We start from the raw sequence: 22,000 nt of genomic DNA on the forward strand, positions 1-22,000 counted from the left end.
AAATACCTTTTGTCATTTACAGTGAAGATATAAAATAATCAACGATTGATCTAGTGATTCATCATACGAGAGCACAAGTTACAGTGATCATTTCGGAAAATAGACCTATGTTTGGAGGACATATCAGCTCTGCATAACTTCAAAATGTAAACAAGGACAATTATGATGTAAGAAACCAATACTATCACTTAAAATGGAATGGAGGCGAAGAACGATCTGATATACTACGATTGGCCTTAAAATGTTGAAAAAAATACATTTCATGTGGCAAATTATTCAACATTGGGGTGGAAATTTGAGGGAACAACCTAGTGAAGAAATGGGTGTATACCTTTAAAGGTGTTGATCTTTTATTTTGACGTGAAAAATATTTTTCGAACCGGAGCGAGGGACGTACGTTGAAAATCTTTGGTCGCTTCGCTCTCGTACAAGAAGACTGATCATATTCTCTATGCCGCGCAACCCGATTTGGGCTACAGTTTGCCAGTTGATAGCAGGACCCACAACTGAAAAGGGCCATGGAAATCTTGTATCTCTTGTGTCTACATTTATATACCTTTGATAGAGAAAAAATCCTTCTATATATTAAAGAATTCCCAGTGTTGAGGGAGATTCAGAACGTGAAAGAAATTTAGAACTTCAGCATTGCGGAATGAGCTAAACAAAAGGAGAACCAATCCGGTTCAGGAATTGTGAGGAAAACTGCCCGTCTGTGGTCCTGAGTCCTGAAGAGAGACTGTATACATTTCATAGTTGGTCACTCGGACGGAAATGTGTATTGAGAGTATTCGTAAAAAGTACCCCCTCACTCACTCACTCACTCAGGACGCAGAGTAAGCCTAATGCTTGAAGCGTTCACACCAAGACCCGGGTTCGATTCCCCACGTGTGCAATGAGTGAAGCATATTTCTGGTGACCCTGCCATGATATCGCTGGAATATTGCTAAAAGCGGCGTAGAACCAAACTCGCTCACTCACTCACACTCACTGTCCACCAAGATGAACAGGAAGAGGTGTAATTTAACTCGGACTTCTAAGAGGACACCATGCTCTACATCCTACCAGGGTGCGTGATGAAGCTGTTTCCTCAGTGAAGGAGACTGTGGGGTAGGGTTGGTAACGCGGTAGCCGAAGTCACATTGGAGATCCAGGTTCGATTCCCCACATGAGCACAACGTGTGAATTCCAGTTCTGTTGTCCCGCTCCGTGGTATCGCTTGAATATTGCCAAAAGCGGCTTAAAACCTTACTCTCTCACCCTCACTGGGTCTGGAAGCGCTGCTATGCTATGCAAGAACACAACCCCCCACCCCCACCCCCACCCCCCATCTTGTGCATGTATGAAATCAACCCAAGCAAACAAGTATTGATAATGATGCTTATTTAATTGTCGTGTCTACGCAGTTGTAAGTATTTGGCAATTCTGTAATATAACCTATTGTCCTTGAGGGTTGTAATGGTGTCATGGTGTGGTGATGTATTGTTAAACAATAGGTGATTGTATTATAATGATCCGTGAAGCATCAGTAGAAGTTCATAGTAGATTTTGATAATAAGTAGTTGTAATAATAATTACTGTGTTATTATACAGTCTATGCATTGGCGTGGAGTTACTATATTTTGATGCCGTTGAAGTCAGTCTTAATCTGGAATGTTGTAGGACAACGCCAAAATAATCCAGAATAGTGCACTGACATCAAAGTTAGTATTACAACTCCAATCAGTACACGCATTTTGATTACTTTGTACTTATCTGTATTGGTTGTAAATACAGTGAATTTGTTAATGACTGTATAGCCTAGCATAACTTTTGTTTTAGATGGTTTTACACCGAATCGTTTGTGCGTTGTTTAGGAAACTGTAACGGGACTGAAATTGTCTCAACATGTACTGTGAATGCTTCGCAGAAAAGAAATGTAATGATTTTACGTTTTAATTTTGCCCCAAAATATAGCAGTACAAAGGCTACTATGTTCACAGGATTTCAATGCCCATCTTTTATCTTTGTTTTTCCTAGCAATTTGTTTGCTGTTTCTAGTGGTAGGTAAATAATATTAATTAGTTTTTCTCTTATATGTTTTTTGGGTCAGTAACACTGACACAAAGCATTTGAGATCACGTCTGCCTTTATTTCTTACACGACAGTCCTTGTGGACACTCAGATTTATAATGTCATTTAAAAGTAGCTTAACAGAGGTTTGACACCATTAGAAGCAATGTCGAAACGTCGCCTTACAGAGAATAAAGAAGCTGGACATTCATAAAAACTTCGAGGTCCACGGCTATCAAAATGTCACTAACGTATCTCGTATACGTGATTTCTTTAGTGAGATTTCTTTGTGGGACTGGACCCTTAATGTCCTTTGAAACATGTTTTGTGGTATACAAGTAAGGATGAAACGCACTCCTTTCGAAGTGTTCTGAGTATTTTGTGTAATTCGTAATGCCTTTGACAAATGGCAGGGGATAGTTCGATATTTACATCCTGTATCCCACATAGTCTCAAACATGTTATTACATAGGATATTGCAAACCAAAGTTGGAAAAAGACAAAAAAAGTTTGATAAAAAGATGAAAACAAACAATTTCAAAACGTTACCATGGTGAAACTTTCCAGAACACTGCACACAAGTTCCACAACAGACGTTGAGTTTGTTTGAAGTTAGTGAGTAGGTGAGATGGGACACCCAAGGTAAGCAACTCACAGCACAAAGAACTGCAGCACTTTAGACGACTCTTTCAATTTTTCAATTATTTTTTCCCCCTTTTTTTTCATTTTTTTCTTTACGACGGACGCACTGCACTTGTGTGACAGCGGTGTGTATAATAGATACTTGATCAGACAATCCCGTAATTGACAGGTAAGCATCGGTCAAAGCAGTTGGGATGGGATGACATGCCATCGACATGTTCACACTCCCTGTTGTTCAAGGAAAGGTCTCTGGAATGTTCTGACGGGAAACAGATAGCATGACCGTAGGGGTTGTTTCGTTTCATTTTGTTTTTATTCGGTTCCATGCCGCGTGACACAACGTTATCTTTCAATGCCTCCAGCAGTACAGCATCCATAGATTGGCCATCAATGAACGCAGATCTTCCCCGAATATACACGTCTAGGGAGATACATTATAGTGTGCCTACCCGACGCGATTGGGATATGACGGCATGTGTCAACCAAGTCAGAGAGGCTGACCACGCTATGTCGTCTCCTGCTGAGGACCAGTTTTCACCCGTTTCCTCTCGGGTTTCCTACTTCACATTTGTAGCATACAAATATACATGTAATTTTAAACTTATATCTCTTACAGTTTTGGAATGAAAAATTATTTTCGAGCCGTGATCCCCTACTTTAACAGGAACATAGGAGCTCAAAACAGAATGTTGTGCTATATCAGCTATTTGATATTCATTATGCGATAACAACTATTTGATATTCATGGACCAACCATTTTGGGAGATTTTGATATGGTATGCGTGCGTGCGTGCGTCTGTTATTTTCAGACGTAAAATCGGCGTAACATCATTCCTGACGGTACTGCTGTTCCTCAGCCTGGATGTAAGCTACTTCTGCATGATTAGCTGTGTGGAATACAACGTTGATCAAACAGAGGATATGATGTGTATTTGTTGTGTTGGTAATACATTTCACATGGAGTGCGTGCACCGCGTGACCTGTCAACATTATATATGAGTCAGCTTGGAGATTGTCATTGGTCGTGTGAGGAAATTATTTTCAAGTAATTTGCTTCCTCTGCGAAAGTGCCATTGCACTTAAGTCAATGTTTAGACAATGTACGGATGTTGCGTATTTCCAACTATAACGCAGTTATGGATCGCCAGTAGTTCACGATCTGCCCCACGCCCCCACAGTTCTCACACATGTGAATCTGATGAAGAATCGTGTCTATATGAATTCATGTGACGTGAACAAACGCTGTATGCACATACACAATGGCGTGATGGTCGGATATTTCATTCTGATTAAAGGTCTGTCGACTGATGGTACGTGGTCGCTGGTGGAATCTGACGCAAGCCACGGATTTCCGATGAATTATCTGGACGTTGCACACTGACCAGGTGAACTTATGGCATAGACTATGGTACTCCCATCGGGCCAAAACACATCCTAAACAATACAGTCTATAGCAAAAAGAAATTAAATGATATTTTTCAAACTTTCCATTTTTATTCCAGAAGATTAAAATATAACACTGATCGTGGTAAGTGTAAATATAGCTTTCAGATGATAAAGTTTAATTCAAAGATAACTTAAACAGTTTACAATATGAGGTGTAAAATTGACTTTCAAATTTCGCATTTAATTTAAGGTCTGCATAGTAACGTTACGCTTTGAAGAATTCTTTTAAACCTTGTACTTCATTCAGGTCTAGTTTCCGTTCACTATTGCAGCTCACTTGAACATCTACGCCCTGGTCGTAGGGTTTTCGAAGCTCTCTTAGCGCTAAGATAGTCGTAAGTGCCATGCATAAGCATTAATTTACAACTATTTTGGCGCTAAGAGAGCTTCGAAAATCTAGGCCCTGGTCATCAGAGGCGACTTAATGGTGCCGTTGTGTAGCTAGAGTGTGACTGAAAATAAAAACAAACAAATCACGTGAAGACACCTTTTCAGATGAGGTACCCTGGATAGTTGGATTCTTGTATTAATCAAATTTATTCATTAATTTCACACACAGATTTTCGCATCGCTGATCCATTGCATAATTATATATCTCATCAGTGGGGAGTTTGAAGAGCATTCCTCATTCTGCAATGATTGTTCACCTCTTATAAGAGGGTTACAACTGGTCTTCAACAACAGTGCTTGTCAGAAAGAGGCGACTAGTGAATGAGTGAGTGGGTTTTTAGCAATATTCTCGCAAAAACAGGGCCGGGACACCAGAAATGGGCTTCACACATTGTACTCGTGTGAGTATCGAACCTTTGACCACTGGGCCAAGATACTGCCCAACAGAGGCGACTGAAAGACCCAGCGGTTTGATTCCCTGACTTCGGTGGTGCATCGTGACGTATCCTTGTTTTATTTGTATCTCAGTCCTCCGTCGTGTTTGGCACAGGTTAGGATCAATTGTGACAAGACAATACATTTCCATTCATATCAGCGTTTACTGCTAGCTTCTGCTACTCCAAGATTCCATATCAGTGAGGCTGATAGAGGAAGTTTTGAGGACGCTTTTTAGGACAGGCACGAGTCTTTGCCCAAAACAGATGTTCATAGGAAATTCAATTTGGTTCAGAGACTTGTCCTATGATTTCTATGTATTTGAACTTTCAAATGTGAAAAAGGTTAAATGTCAGCAACTTATCGGAAAAAAGGTTAAATATCAGAAACTTATTGATGTTGTTTATTTGTTTGTTTGCCTATCTGTCTGTCTGCCTGCCTGCCTGTCTGTCTGTCTGTCTGTCTGTCTGTCTGTCTGCCTGCCTGCCTGCCTGCCTGCCTGTCTGTCTGTCTGTCTGTCTGTTTGTTTGTTTGGGTTTTGTTTCACCAGTATTTCAAAGTGCCCACCTTCACATCTGACATTTCTACAGGGAAAAGGTTCCTCAACTCATCATCTGAAAATTGTTCATAATCTTTGAAAATCGATTAAGTGAATCTAAACTTCAGCTGAGGTCGCACGGCCGGAGCAAACAAGAATACAGGCTATATGTTACTAAGGGACGGTGGGGCAGCCTAGTGGTTAAGGCGTTCGCTCCTTGCACAGAGGACCTGGGCCCGATGTCCCACATAGGTACAATGTGTGAATCCCATTTCTGGTGTCCCCGTCATGATATTGCTGCAATACTGCTAAAAACTAAATTCATTCACTTTTAAACCAGGACCAATACAAGACAAATTATTCTTTGGGCTTTGGTCCTACGGTAACAATGCGGTTTGCTAGACTCTGTACCAAAATGGTAGGAAAGGTGAAGGAAGTGATAGCAAGTGATAGCAGGGACAATATTAGAAGCGGACATAAAATATAACCAAGGGCAGATAACTGTTACAAACGGAGTGCATTTATGCGAATCGGAGCGTTTACTCCAGATTACTTTTTGTCCCTGACATCCGTTATGGTTATAATCATCGGGCACTTACAAACATTTAGGGAATTACGCGGTAAAGCTGATATACGCTAGCAATGTATGTTCATGCGTTATGCAGTGTTTTGTAAACCATTTAAACAGTTTCTTGCCATTTAGTTTGTTTAACGGCTTCAATAGCTAAATTGAGCGCGTATCTCCAACACACCCCTACTCACCTACACAACAATCCCACAAACACGTCCCCAACCACACACACCACGATGTACCCATCCCCATACATACATTCTAGTGGCGGAACATTGTTCAATGATTCAAGAAACAGGGCGGATAGTCATATCTACATGAGTCGTACTGTTCCTGTTTAAAACCAGTTGATATACTGGGAGCAAATAGACATGTCATATTATCCATGTCTGTAACAAATCGTACTTTAACCTTCAAACCAGGATTTTGAAAACGGATGTTGCACTATACTGCATTCAACGGAAAGAAATGTACTCAAATATTATGTACATGAAAGTATAACATACAGATATTGTGATGTTCTCAACGATTCCGAATGCTAGTTTCCATACGATCGCTTCCGTGAGGTGGACATGGAACACGCCACAAGAGTGAGTAAACAGTCGCTGAAATAGCATTTTATGTAATATTCCATGTTGACAGCTTGTGGAAATAAACTACTGAAAAAAGAAACGCATAGGTTGTATTTTAACACGTATCTTTTCGAACACTGGTGTCTATGTAATCGGTATATCTGTGGTGAACGCTGTCTGCCGAGGTTGAATCCATTGTCCCTGAGGACAACTCTCCAAAAACGTACCAAAATCTGTTTTGCTCAATAAATGCAATGAATCGTGAACGGGAAGAAGTTCGTGCGTTTCCTTTTGCACTCACATTCCATGCATCATTTCCAATAAAATTCGGGGGGTTTCAATGTTCTTGCGACAGTTGACAACCTTACATTTGGTGTTAAAGTCATGCCTAGAACAGGTTTATTCGGCTTCGACATTTGCGCTACCACATTTGGTTTACCACAGCATCCTCCACAAAATCGGTAGTGCCCGGACTCAGAACAATTTCTGATCAGACTGTGAGGAACCGCTTACGTGAGGCCGCTATTCGTCCCAGAAGACCTTTGCGAGGACCTGTCCTTAGATGTCAACATCAGCAACATCGCAGACAGTTGTGTCGCCAACATCTCCTATGGCCATTACAAAGGTGGAGAACTGTTACCTTCATTGATGAGTCACGTTACATCCTGCGACATCCCGACGGCAGAGCGCGTGTATATCGACGCCGTAACGAACGCTACGCTGCAAATTATGTACAGGAAGTGGATAGATTTGGTGGTGAAAGTGTCGTGGTTTGGGCTGGCATCTCATACAGTGGCAGGACAGATCTCATTCAGGTCCAATTTGACGTCACAGTGTTGAAATCATCAGGCCTCATGTCCTTCCTTCCATGAACCGTCAGAACGTCATATTCCAGCATGATAACCCTCGGCCACATACAGCAAGAATAAACAGGGATGTAGTTGCTTAAAACAACGTTCAGGCTCTTGATTGGCCCTCACGATCACCGGATCTTAACCCTATTGAACATTTGTGGGACGAATTGGATCGTCGTGTGCGACAGCGTGACCCTCAGCCACAGACGTTACCTGCTCTGTTTCTGGCCTTAAGGGAAGAGTACCAACTCACTCCCAGGCACTTTATCCAGAATCTGGTCCAGTCTATGGGACGCCGATGCCAAGCAACCATTGATGCTAATGGTGGCCACACAACACGCTGACTGTTCTGCGGCCTTGACCTTGGAACACTTGTCATTTGTGTCTTGCAGCATTAGCCGTTACTAGGGTTTGTTAGACTCGGTGAAGGAGGGTAACGAATAATGCTTAGTGTAAGTTTTCTTAGACTGCTGTGGAACGGTTTTGAGTTTAAACAATACACATCCTCCGTGGGACAAATAACCCATTCATTCATTCATTCATTCATTCATTCGGAACCGGTCACTTATAACATCATTACCACGTCGGCATGTGCGTGTGCGTGTGCGTGCGCGCGTACGTGCATGTGTGCGAGGGAGGGTAAGATAGGGAGAAGAGAGACTTGTTGAGCATCGACACTGCAACCTGGTCTCTACCCCGGGGTTGATGAGACTGTACTTATAACCCATGTAATTCTTGATTACCATGGAAATTCTTCTCCGCCGAGGTGAAGCGAGTACTCCCGTGTATAGTACACTTGAAACAACCTGTTTGAATAATCATCCGTACATAACTCTCGTGTAAATGTTATTATCTATTTCCTCTTTCAGACCACCTTTCAATCCAGCGATTGCACCTGGCCCGTTTCCAAGGGGGTTTAGTTGTGCAATCAATACATAGGAACACCTCCCGCCAGCAGGACTTGGGAAGAAAGATTGAAGTCACACTCGGCGGGTGTACGAAGACACTTGTAAGTCCAGAAATAACTTCCGAAACACTGTTAACGTTATTAGTGATGCGTTATAGTACCCTGGGGAGTACACTGCGGTCATGGAGACTCCTGTGAACAGACGGCACGAACTTCCTTCAGAAACCCAAACTTCGAATTCAATTTTAGAGAAATATATCTTAAAGTCTACAAAATTCAACCCAAACTCTCTCTCTCTCTCTCTCTCTCTCTCTCTCACACACACACACACACACACACTCTCCCTCACACACACACGCACGCAAGCTCGCACACACACAAACAGACCAACGTCACAAGACATCAGTCGGTACTCAGCTGGTAGATAAGGAGCAGATGTTTGATTTCAGTTTGGACAATGTTGACATAGCGCAATACCTTTTACAAAACTAAGTAAGAACAGAAGTGTTGCAGACTCTTCTTGGGACCAGTATGTCCGCACCCTTGCACGTCAGACGTCCACTACCTTGTAAATCACCAGCTCTCAACCGTTCATCACTGTATGCTTACACATGTGTGACAGCGGTACTGTACCTTTATCAGCTGAACGTATACTTAACTCACCAAAACATAAATGAACAATGACATTTGATTATCTTCTCGAGGCCGGGAAACTTGTCTTAAAGTTTACAAAATTCAACCCAAACTCTCTCTGTCTCTCTCTGTCTCTCTCTGTCTCTCTCTCTGTCTCTCTCTGTCTCTCTCTCTCTCTCTCTGACTGTTTGTCAGACAGTTTACTTCCGATTGGTTTGAATGAAACCTCTGTTCAAGCGCATGAACAATTCATTTGCTTTACCATGTATATAGTACAACCATGTTGACGTGCGTGACCAACTCGTGTTATTCTGGTTCTTGTTGGTAACGGTGACGAACGCCGAACGACGTTTATCAAGGGCGATAACTCATGCACAGCAGTTGAATAACGTCAGTCATCTGACCCGGCGTCTTAGGTATCTTCCTTTTATAATGTTTTAATCCGGTTCAAGGAGGACATGGCTTTGCGGGCACATCGTGTCTGTGACAACACGTGTTACTCGATGTAGTCACATTGTCGTCATTGTCGACCTCCGATCCCAAATGTTGCTAGGTAACTTTCTACCTTAGTCGGCCGTCTTGAATGTACACGCGGTAACACTATATGGAAAATTGTTGTTACCGTGGTTGTAGGCGAACATGTAAAGCACATTCTAGCTCATTATTAATAAGTAGCAGTACAGGGAATTAATTGCTGAAATAATTTAAAGCAGCTTTGTAAAGCCGTGTACTATGTTTATTTACCTGGGAGAAAAATCGACTGTGACAGCATTATCTTGGCATAACGTATAAGGTAGCCAAGTGTCAAAGGAGAATAGTTTTCAAAGACAAAGAAAATCTTTTAAAAGTCATAGAAAATGGAGACAACTACCCACAACATCCATCCACACAATACCACCTTTAATGTAACAAAGGCACCTACTGGGTATACGCATGTAAATAATTTTACTTTTGCTGTAAAACGTTTATCGAAAATACTTATAGGTTTTACATTTTAACCGGTATCTCCTGCAAGCGAGAATACAAACATACATTTGAAACGCCGTTTTGAAAATAAATCCCGACTGTGATAAACCCATCGTATAGATCGAGATATGCGTAACACTTAAATCGTACATCAGCTTTTCTCACACTCTCAAAGCGCCTGTATGTTTCAGTGCATCCACCTGTTCACATGGACCGTGTTACAACGTCACTTCAAATATTACTGACTCAATAATGATAATGCTAAACCTGCTATGTTGTCATACGGGGGTAATTGTCGTTAAAATGACATTTGCTGGGCCATTAAGCGACATCTTCAAATGTTACATAGAAGCGACGCGAACCATGACATGTCGTGTAGTAAGGGGCGCCCTGAGGAGTCACGTGATACGTGACCTTTGTGTCTGTCTGGGCCGGTACAGTCGGGTAGTTGTCGGGATGGCACAGGTAAGCCGACACCTCGCTACACCACCGGCAGGCGGATACTGTCGCCATGTCGACCTGAATAACCTATGCTCACCCAGCCTCCAAATAAGTTGATGCTGAATGACTAACTAACTAACTAATTTACAAACTAACGTTTCATTCAATATTTTCATAAGATACACGAATTTAACAGTTAGGTTACATCTTCTGTTGACTAACTGGCGGTGTCATCAATGTAAGTTTTGGAAGACAAGCGACTTCAATAGAGGGGTGAAACTTTACTAGAGTGTATGTGATATGGAGGTCATGAATGTGTTTTGGACCCGAATCTTTCATTGTTTTGCCGACAACTGTAGTCCAGAAGTGTTAGTAAGTGAGTGAATTTAGCATCGATCTACACAACTGCGGTGCGATGACGTGTCAACCAAGTCAGCGGGCCTGACCGCCTGACCACGTTAGTCACCTCTTACTGAAGATCAATTCTAACCCGGATCTTCACAGGTCTAGTGACGTTATTTGGTGTTAGATCATATACTGATTTTAGATGATAATATTCTTTCTTGTGCCTGGCAGTTTTTTTTCTCAGAACTGAGTTATTATAAAAGCTTGAACAAACAAAAAATACAGGACCAGTCTTGATGCTTTTACGAATGCCTCCTGCAGAGCTGATTTCGTTCGTTTTAATATTAATAAAATAGGAAACCTCTTCTGGCGTTAATGAAAAAGGTCATAAACGTTAATCCAAAAGCACGCCAGTCCTTTCACGAAGCAGCCTCTACTAAGGCTGAGCTTATCTCCCTTTCTTCAACATTGCACTACTTAAGGTTACCTTAGTGACTTACGATCACCATAGCGCTTTTTGAAAGGAGGCTCTGGTTCATTTCATTATAAGTGGTGAAGTCTGGTTAACGGCCTTTTGTTGCATAGGTAAATACTGTGTCTGGATTAACGAGGTTCACTGTTTTTTTGGGGGAAAGCCGCTTATTGTCCGACTTAACGAGTTTTCACTTATTATGGGCATTGGGTTTGCTTTGAGATGTCACTTCAGCCATAAAGTATAATGAAGGTAGATGGTTGAATGTCGAGGTTGCTGAACGTAGCTGCCCTTTGTGTAATCTAGGTGTAGAAGACGAGTACCATTTCATCTTTACATGTACTGAATATAACGCACTAAGATTAAAATACTTGCCATGTATATATCAGAAACAACCAACCTACTATAAATTTAAGTCTCTGTTATCAACGAACAATGAAACAACTTTAAGAAATTTATGTAAATATATCTATCATGCTTATAAAAGCAGGACAATCAAACTTCAATAATTTTTCTTCAAACCACAGGTGCGTACATTTTAACCATATATTTACATTTGTGTGTATATATGTTTATATCACAATGTTATATTTATAGTGACAAGAATCTGTTAATACAATCCACATGTACCATTGATATGTATACCCTGTAATAATTAACTTATATTTGTAACAATTGCGTATATACTGTATATGGGCCTGTGGCCTACGTACGGAATAAAAATACTTGACTTGACTTGACTTCAGCCACCGTATTCACGTGACGGTGGAGTAGCCTTGAGGTTAAAACGTTCGAAGAAGGCCCGGGCTCCATTCCCCACATGAGCATGTTGTGTGAAGCCCATTTCTGGTGTCCCCAGCCGTGATATTCAGGGAATATTGGTGAAAGCGGTATAAAACACAACTCACTACCTGTATCTACTCGTACACAAGTATTGTCCGGATAAACCAGGTTTTACAGTATAGGTGTACTTACGCCAGGTGAAATCCACACAGGAGTCATTCCTGGAGATCATTTGGGTGGAAACGAAACGTCACTGTGTGTTTTGATAAGTAAGAATGTCATTTCTGTGTAAAATGGAGGCCAAGAACAGGTGACTGACCTGGTGTGACCTGGGTCATCGCGAATATTATCTCACTAGGTCAAACGCATAACTTTAAAGGGTGTATTATAAACCGTGGCACGTAAAATTATATTTATATATACTATCAGGAGGCCTTGCTTGTTGATATACATTTGATAAGAAAATGAAAATCATGAATATTTTGAGACAGTAGGTCCCAAGGTGCCTATGGCTTATTGACAATTTCTATTTAAGACCAGATTCAGTTCCATTGACAGTGCTTATATATGTCAAGGCATTTTTGTGGTGTAAACCTTGATTACATGCTCATATATCAAGACCTGGCAGAATTAGGATATAGAGTTTCAAGATCATTTAGAAAAATCCGATAATGCCTTAATATCTAAGGGAGCTAAATGCTGTCGAGGATAAATCACATATAGATAAACCTTTCTTTCCAATACAGACAACGTGACTCTTGCAAGGTGTCGATGTGCAATTATCAATCTCATGGATGAGTTCCCATGTAAGCTATTTTGTGAATGGAGTCGATGTCATTCAGGGTTTTCAATGGTTCAGCCTAGTCAGCCATATTTGAGCGAATCAAAGTCGTCAACAGAGGGCTTTACACCAAACAACAGCCTCGTTTTAAAACATCGGTTCGCGAGTGGTGACCCTCCTCATTGATTTTCTTATTGCATATTTTAATGAAGATTGTTGGAAACAGATGATTTATATCATAAATGAAATAATTAACTAAAACATTGTAACAGGAAACACATATATACTGCCCATTGTTATTGAGAAAAATGGCAAATTCTAATGAAACATTTACACAAGAACGCAGTTGTTCGCATGCACGATATTAGCACACGCTTTTCAGCAATTTTATTAATGATCCTCGTTGCAATTAATCTGCATTAGGTTTGCAGTTGTTTTCCCAGTGTGAGTGTTTTTAGTGACTTTAAACTTTTGATGGGTAGTATACATAAAATGTATATAAAACACGTTTGTATGTGTGTGTGTGTGTGTGTTAGTGTGTGTGCGTGTGTCTGTGTGTGTCTGTGTACGTGTCTCTGTGTGTGTGTCTGTGTGCGTGTCTGTGTCAGCGTGTATATGTGGGCGCGTGTGTGTGTCCATCTTTCCACTCTTAAAAGTGCTTTGTTTTTTTGTGTTTTAATGATAAGTCACTAAATGCTCAAATATTCAGAAACTGTACGAGTAACTTGAGAGGATCCTGATAACTTCACCAAGTGCTCAGTATGACAGATCACAGATGGCAGATCACAAAGACGTCTTTAAGAGCTCAATTGAACCAAAATATCATGCGATCTAAATGGTACCCGTTAAAAACAAACACATTACGGGAGGTACGTCTGTCTCAGCCAAACGGAAGTTATCACGTGAAGAGTCACATGAAACTGTGTCACCGTGATGTTTTATCCGGGCTCTCGAACAGTCGACACAGACAGAATATGTCATACGTCAGAAGTGAAGGACTATATTGTTATTGTTCTGTATAAAAATGGGATTCTGAAATATTTTGTACTGACGTGAAAAGTCAAAAAGCACAGATAATGTCACCGCAAATTCCAGTCGTGACCGGAATCCTAGTCATCATGCACGCTGCAGTTTTCAGCAGTGTATGGTCGTCCCTCAGCCACGAAGATGAAATTAGCTTTGAATGAAATCCAAATTCGTATTGGTCATGGCCTTAGATTTGTCAGTACCATATGCCCGTATTCATGAGCCTCAAACGGTACCTACCCATGAATTTCGGGCTAGAACTGTCAGACTCGCCGACTTGGTTGACAACACATCGTGTTTCAGGTACAGCGAAACCATGCAGCGATTGTTAAAAACGTAACTATACTCACTCACTCTCTCAAACTACCCGAGTTCGCTCCAAGAGTAAGTCTGGCATTCAGAGTATCCATATTAAAAGGGAGTCTTTAGGTCGTTTCTCAGCTATAGCGGTTAGATATGTACTTGGTATACGTATTGTATAGAGACACAACCCCCGCAGTCCATTTTCCAAGGCTACACATTTTGACGTTTTTATGACAGTAATTTTGAATTCTGTCACACGTTGGAAGTTAAAATTTCTACATATTTGTTCAAATCATGTTCACTTTAATGTATGTTGTTTAAGTCCTCTCACAGTATTTATCTAGAAACATATTTTTATCTACCAGCGCTTACAGACATCTTTGATAGGTAGCTGCCGACGTTGATATGTTAACTCCTGGGACTAGATTTTCGAAGTTCTCTTAGCGCTAAGATAGTCGTGAATTAATGTTACTGTATGGCACTTGCGACTCTCTTAGCGCTATGAGAGCTTCCAAAATCAAGGCCATGCATACAAAACCCCTTTTTTCAATGTTCGACTTCGTCATAACACAAGTCAGAAAAAGCTGAAATGTTGTCAGCATACCTCCTAATGTCCGGTATGTCCAGTCTAGAAACTGATAGCCAATGATCACTTCAGATTTCTCATTTCCATGTGCAGGTGAAATATTTCTAACACAATCATTGACGAACAAACAACCCATTGTCCTTGAGCAGTATCGTGGTGAAGCATGACTGACAGGTGATACAGCGTATCATCCGGTTGTCTGGCGAGCCATTTGGATCAAGAGAGTCATTGAAAGCGTCTCGGTCAAACTGGTGGTCACATGTAGTCACTTATTGTTTTATTGAACAATCGGAAACACACAGGAAAAACATGTCCAATAATTTACGTGTCATTATTAAAGAAAATAATCATTTCGTGAATGTACGTATATAAATAACATATCGTGGCCATGGAACTTCAAAGGCTATGGCATATTATGGCGACTGACAACCCAGCAAGGGGTATTATACGAGCAGCTGAGTAGTTCGTGTTATTCTCACCAATACCGGTATTTGGCAGCTGACGCATACTATACCATTCAAACAAAGTAGCGGATATTCCATTTTTGCGGCCATACTACTATCCAAAACCAGTCCGTATGAGAAAAGTGAAAAAAAGGTTTCATATATATATGAAATAAATTGTTACACGTTACCTTAAATTCTCTTCATCCCCCTAGACATAGGCTTCCTCATTTACATTTTATTAATCTTGTAAGTCCAATATCTCCTACTTTATTAACGATATATGCATATATATATATTTGAATCAGATGTGCAATATGTGTTGGAGTTAAATATTTTCGATTATTCAAATTCGTAAATAAAACAGTTCTGGTTAATTGCCTCTTACATATTAACATTCCGGTGAAAAGTTCAAATTAAAAATATCAAAATATTTAGGGATGATAACTAAATTTATCTGAATATACAATTTACTTAATTAAAATAACTACTCCCAGCAGCACCCCTAGCTAATGCATTTCTTCAGAGGATATGGAAGATTTTTACGAAAATCATACAATATAGAACGTTTCCTTGACAAATGAAGCTTCAGCTTTTATCTTTGTATTATTTTTCGCACAAACAAGCTACAACCTAGTTGTGTTAGTAAACAAACGGCGGATATTATGAAATCTGAAATGATAAACTTCAGACTGACTTTAAACAAGTGGTTCATTGGTCGTATGACACCGGACGGAGGTGGAAACGTGTGATCTGTCACCACAAGCATAACACTTGGATGTGGGCCATGTCCCCTACTTTCAGCTGATTTATATCAACACACCGGAGTCAAACAACGGCTATAAATCAACCTGATTGGCGCACACTGTCACCATGTTGTCACACTGCAGCGGAAGCTGCGCGAACATTCCGGAAACAGCGGAATTGCGCAGAAAATGACCTTTATCCAGTGGAACACAGCTTTGGAACTTATTGTTTTAAGAAACATACGAAATAATTTATATCTATACACTTACACATAAGAAAGAGACATGGAAAGAGAGTGTGTGTGAATGTGGGAGTGCTTGAGTGCGCGAATGTGAGTTTGGTTTCATGCAGATTTGATCTGACACAAAAACACGGGGACTCGAACTGATGGATTTTTGTGACGCACTTTAGCTGATTGGCTCCTTGAATACCCAAAACGTCCAACGGAGGTCGCTTGCATTTAACATACCGACTTCTGCCAATCTAAGTAAACCTTTCCCCAGTACTTTTCGTTACACTCCACCACTGACTCTAACAAAACCTTAGCTTATGGGAGGTCGCGTCAGGTAACCTTTGAGATTGACCAAAACAACCAGAACACAGCTTACCAAATCGCGAAAGTGGACATTCGCACATACCTTTTGAACTTTATATCTCAAAAAGGTTCGTACCCAACGGTGAGTAAACGTGTTTTGTTTTTGGGGTTTTTTTTGTTTTGTTTTTTGTTTTTTGTTGTTGTTTTTTTGGGGTTTTTTGTTTTTTTGAGGGTGGGGGGGGGGGGGGGGGCAATATTCAAGGATGTCATCTTGCGGAAATATTAGCTAATGGTAACCATGTCAACAGAAACCCCAAAGTGTATATACTGCAGGTCAAATAATTGTGTTATATAGAGATCTGTGTCAGTGCCATGAAAATTTTGAAAGTCCCTCCGATCCCTAAATAGTAGCCGTTGTCTGATTGGTTAAATCTATTTAACCGTCTCGCGTTTGACTGGACGGTCATTGGTCGCTCAAAGGTTACCTGACGCGACCTTCTACTAGGCTTTGTTAGACTCAGTGGTAGAGTGTAACGAAATGCACCAAGTTTACTTAGACTGCGATTTCTGCTGAGATGAGAGCGAAAATCTGTGGCGTATTTTGTGTTTTCATTTCTTTCACATTCGTTGAACTTTAACCTTCACGCGTACCCCTTTTTCGCGTCATCTCATTTGAGACTTCAGGGTTTAAAATATTTGAGGTACTAGTAATTTTGACAGTGACTGACTTGAATTGAGGATGAATTCATGAGGATGATGTGAACGTCACTTCCAGCCAATCGCGTGTCAGTATGTCTATGTTCTGGAGAAACACGTGTCGTATTCTTCATGTTAAGAATCAGGTGAGCTACAGTACCTTTGATCTCAATTTCAAGTGTCCCAAGTGTACGAACCTGTCAGGAAGCGATTACGTACCGCTAGGCAAGTGCCGATCAAAAATTTCATTCTCGAAACATTGATCAAACCTGGGATTCACTGAGGCCTATAAACGTAATTCGTGCCTTGTATAAAAAGAGAGACAAGATGTCGGTGAAAATATTTTCCATCGGGATTGATTGAGATGATTAAAGCCTGACTTAATAGACATAAACGTGACAAATGACCTCATGGTATGCACGTGACAAACACTAGCCTCTACTTTGTGTTATCTGGATAATTTTGGAATTCGATCGTTTCCGGGGAGATGACGTCAATTATAAGGATTTCCTTTCAATGAAGCCTTCAAAGAATTAAATCTGACTTTGGTTCAGAGATGCATGCGGTATTCCTGTTATATAAGCGCATGTCAGCTTGATTGATGGCAACCCGAACTGACGTACATATTTCATACCTTTGTCCATACCTCAGTCTGAATGTGACAAGCCGAAGATATCCGTGAATCAAACCCTCGATGCTGGTTGTGTGGCACGCCCAAAAGACACAACATTGTTCAGGGAATACAGCGGACTTAGCCGCCCTAATCCGCTCTGAAACTGATTTACCAGGTCTAGCAGTGACCTATGCACGTGTATATTACGTCTTACCATAACCCTGTTCAAAATACGGGGGACAGAATATCCCAGAATATGTGCATCTGTGGCGTATTTTGTGTGTGTCCGTCCGCGCACCCAGTAGCAACAGCTTCGACGTGTTCTCTGAAACAACGGCGAGCGTTGCAACACTGAGATCCAGGAGCGTAGCTACCACCATAAAAAAGTCCGAGTTCACACATGATTGTTGCTAAAAAATAAACCTTTGCAACCTATCGGGTTTGTACGAAAAATATAATTAAAATGGCGGTGCTACGAGCCTGAAATCTTAAACGGGTATCGGATACTCACAATATCTGACCTGGTGGATTTTTGTGTCTTCTGGGTAGCTGCTCATCTGGCAAGCACAAACAACAAGGGTTTGGCTCGTGTACCGACACACCAGGTGACAGAATCTGCAAGGGTTGGGCTCGAGTACAGACACACCAGGGGACAGAAACTGCAGGGGTTGGGCTCGAGTACCGACAAACCAGGTGACAGAAACTGCAGGGGTTGGCCTCGAATACTGATACAACACACTAGGTGCCAGAAACTGCAGGGCTTGGGCTCGAGTACTGACAAAACACACTAGGTGACAGAAACTGTAAGGGTTGGACTCGAGTACTGCCACACCAGGTGACAGAAACCGCTGGGGTATTGGGATATTGATGACTGCAGAGTTAATCTACATATACTCACTCACTCATTCAAAACAACGGACAACATATGAATGAGTTATCTACCCAAACACAATCGTTGAAGTCCTTCACCCACTGGAATATTGCTAAATTCTTCCTGGGCAATGACGTTGTACGACTCTGCTGTTGCGCAGACCCGCAATGTGTGTTATACAGGACAAAGTAATGAGGAGAGTTCACGCCGCTTGTTGCAGCCACGTCAGACGTGCATGGTATCGTTCACTTCCTTCCTTGTCAAAGTGGCCTTCCAAAAATCTACAAACAACAACTTAGAATCCGGACATGTTCAAATACAGATAAAATTCCTTTTAAAGAGGACATGTTCGGAGCAGAAAACAGACATTCCTTTGTCAAGGAGAACATGTTCAAGTCTAGGTAACAGATAGGATATGACCCATTATCATGACGTGACAAATCGAGTCTACGGTTCCAGAGAGTACCAGTCTACACTCACATAATAATATCCAAATGCGCAGAATGTGCTTTCAATGAATGACATCATCCCCTGCCTTAGTTAGAACCAGCCCAGTTGTCTCAAACAGCACTAAATTTCCTCTAAAGTTGCTGAGTGTGACGTTTTCGGTTGAATTCTCACGATGTATCTTTCCGTAATAAACACGGCCCTATTATTCACTGAGCCATATTCGTTAAAGTCTTAGTTTTTCCGCACCATTTCCGATGCACGTTTTGCCCCTTCAGTACACGATGCTCATGTGCAGGGAATGGCCATTAGCAGGGATTTTTCAGTAAAAACTTCATGTGCAAATGTGTGTCAAATGTGTGATTCCATATTACTCAAAGGCAACAGAATATGGTTCGTGAAATTCTAAGAATTATAGTGAAGCTGAAAAAAAGAGTATTATACTAATTTCTCGTTTAAGTCGAGATTACACATCTCGTTACAGATTTCTCGCTACATGGTCGACCTATCAAAAATCATGACCATTATCAAACACAGCTTCTTTGACAGTATTATAGAGTAACTGATTTCCAGCAGATACAGACATCTGTCACTTATTCTATTGGCCCACAACAAGGGTATTTGAAATTATATGTATAACTATAAACCCATCTCACAACGTGTATGCTAATGGCTCGTCAGTTCAACATGCTAACACAGTACACCTTCCTGGTCATTATATCAGCAGCAGCTGAATAACACATATACCTGGAACAGTCCATCTTATCTTTCCTGGACTCGTCAACGTCTCGTATATAACTGATAATACATTTATGTGTTCAATCTAGTCAGCCCCCGATTGAAACGCAACTTGGAATGAACTTAACTTCGACCGGTTCCTGGGGTCTGCTGTGCCTGCGCTAACCTGAGCGTAAGCGCGGGCGCAGGATGTTATGTATATACTCCATACAAAACCGAGTTACCTCTCTAAGTTGTAATTTCAGGCGTAAACCGAAAGATTTTTTTCAGCTCAAGAAGTGACTCTAGTGCATTCCGCGGCGCCAGTCGAACTGGTCGGCATTCGATGTGCTGACTGTGTCATCAAGTTTTCTCATGACCCGTGGCGTATCGACATTTACACATGTGTGTGTTCGCCATATTTCCCAACATTGTTATATAATGAGTTGACTGACATTAAATAGGAGCTGGGACGTTTAAACCGATGATGTCACCCCGTCTTATGTCTGAATGGATGAGAACTAGGTCGTTCATAGACGAGCGGGATCAAGGTGGAGATGAAATTGGACCTCACCTGTTCTGTCCAACTTGTTTCAGGTCGGAAATACATTAGCACTTGAAGACTGATCCTTTGAGTAAAAACGTACATGACGCAACTAAATATGAAAAGTATATCGATGGTACTGTAGCTGTCCACGGAGCGTAAATATTCTGTTTTACTTAACCACGCGTTGTTTATTTGAAAGGTGATGTTCCAAATTGGGATTGGTCACTGGATGTTCAACAGGGAGTGGTCACGGGTCTCAGGGGAACACTCCTACTTAAACAGTTGGATAAGTGAATATGTAATTATATATTTCCTTATTGCACAGCTTGAAGTATATACACTTGGAGAATTTCAACAAATACGATCAAATGTAAAGGAGATGTTTACACCATATATTTTATATTTTCTGTCACTGTGTAATATTCGTCATGAACAGGACAACACGAGGCATAGCATGAACGTTTTGACATGTAGATATTGACAGGTTCTCCCTTACACTCTAACGATAATCCCTGTGAGGATCGGGTTAGAAGTGTCCCCTCCAACCCTGCTTATCGCAAGAGGCAAGGATCGAATAGACACGCTCGTTGACTCTTTGATTACGTATGTCGTCGTATCCTAACTGCGTAGATGGTGGTGTCAGTCGCCAGGTTGTTTGGTCCAAGCTCGAATATTAACAGACCGCCAGCATACAGCTTGAATAAATCTAACACAGCCAACAAGCAGACTGCAATTGTCTTGTTTCCAACACTCCTACGACGTGGCCTCGTTAAGTAGTCAAAGATTGCCACACTGTGACCATCTAAACAGACTAGGTCCCTGGGAACAGCCGACGTTAACATATTATTAGCCGTTCATCTGCATTGAAAAGCAAGCAGGGAAGCCGAGGGGCAGAGAGGGGGCCCGCAGAGAGCAGGAAGAGCGCGGACAGTCCAGAGGAAAGGCAAACTGTTGACAAGGAGGGACGCGTACGGGTATTGACCAACCAGTCCAGCCCAACAGGTGCCCAAGTATCAAGTCTCCACCGCCAACCCCTGAAGTCCCTGTCGTACTGTATGTATACCGTTCGCCCTAAGATGATAGCAAAAACATTTCAATACAATTGTACTACGGTCTAAAATACGGAATAAACTTGACATGATAATAGAAACACACATTCTTTGTACGTTACTACGTCTGGTGTAATTTGTAGAGTGCCAGAGGTGTTACGTTATGATGTCTCGTTCTTCCAGTCAAACACCTGCTGCTTCACACTGTGAGCGCTCTCTTATTTTCTTTCGTTAGTATATATAACTACACGTGCAGCAAATCGAGTACATCAAATCAGACGACCCTGTCGACCCAAGCTCTAATTTCACTTCAACACGTGCACCCCTTTTGGGACAATGTACGCTGGCAGACTGAAGCAAATGTACACCTTGTTGCCTTAAACACTCAATAACCTTCTATGCAATGAAGTTGAAAGTACATAGACTTTCTTGTCAAGTTTATATTGCGAATTTCTTCACTAACCGATTCTTGTCATGAGCCACTGAGTGTGGGTTTACACCGCCTGAGTGTGGGTTTACACCGCCTGAGTGTGGGTTTACACCGCTCGAGTGTGGGTTTACACCGCCTGAGTGTGGCCTTACACCGCCTGAGTGT

The sequence above is a fragment of the Haliotis asinina genome, chromosome 3 (assembly GCF_037392515.1).
Source record: "Haliotis asinina isolate JCU_RB_2024 chromosome 3, JCU_Hal_asi_v2, whole genome shotgun sequence".
Classification (NCBI taxonomy): domain Eukaryota; kingdom Metazoa; phylum Mollusca; class Gastropoda; order Lepetellida; family Haliotidae; genus Haliotis; species Haliotis asinina.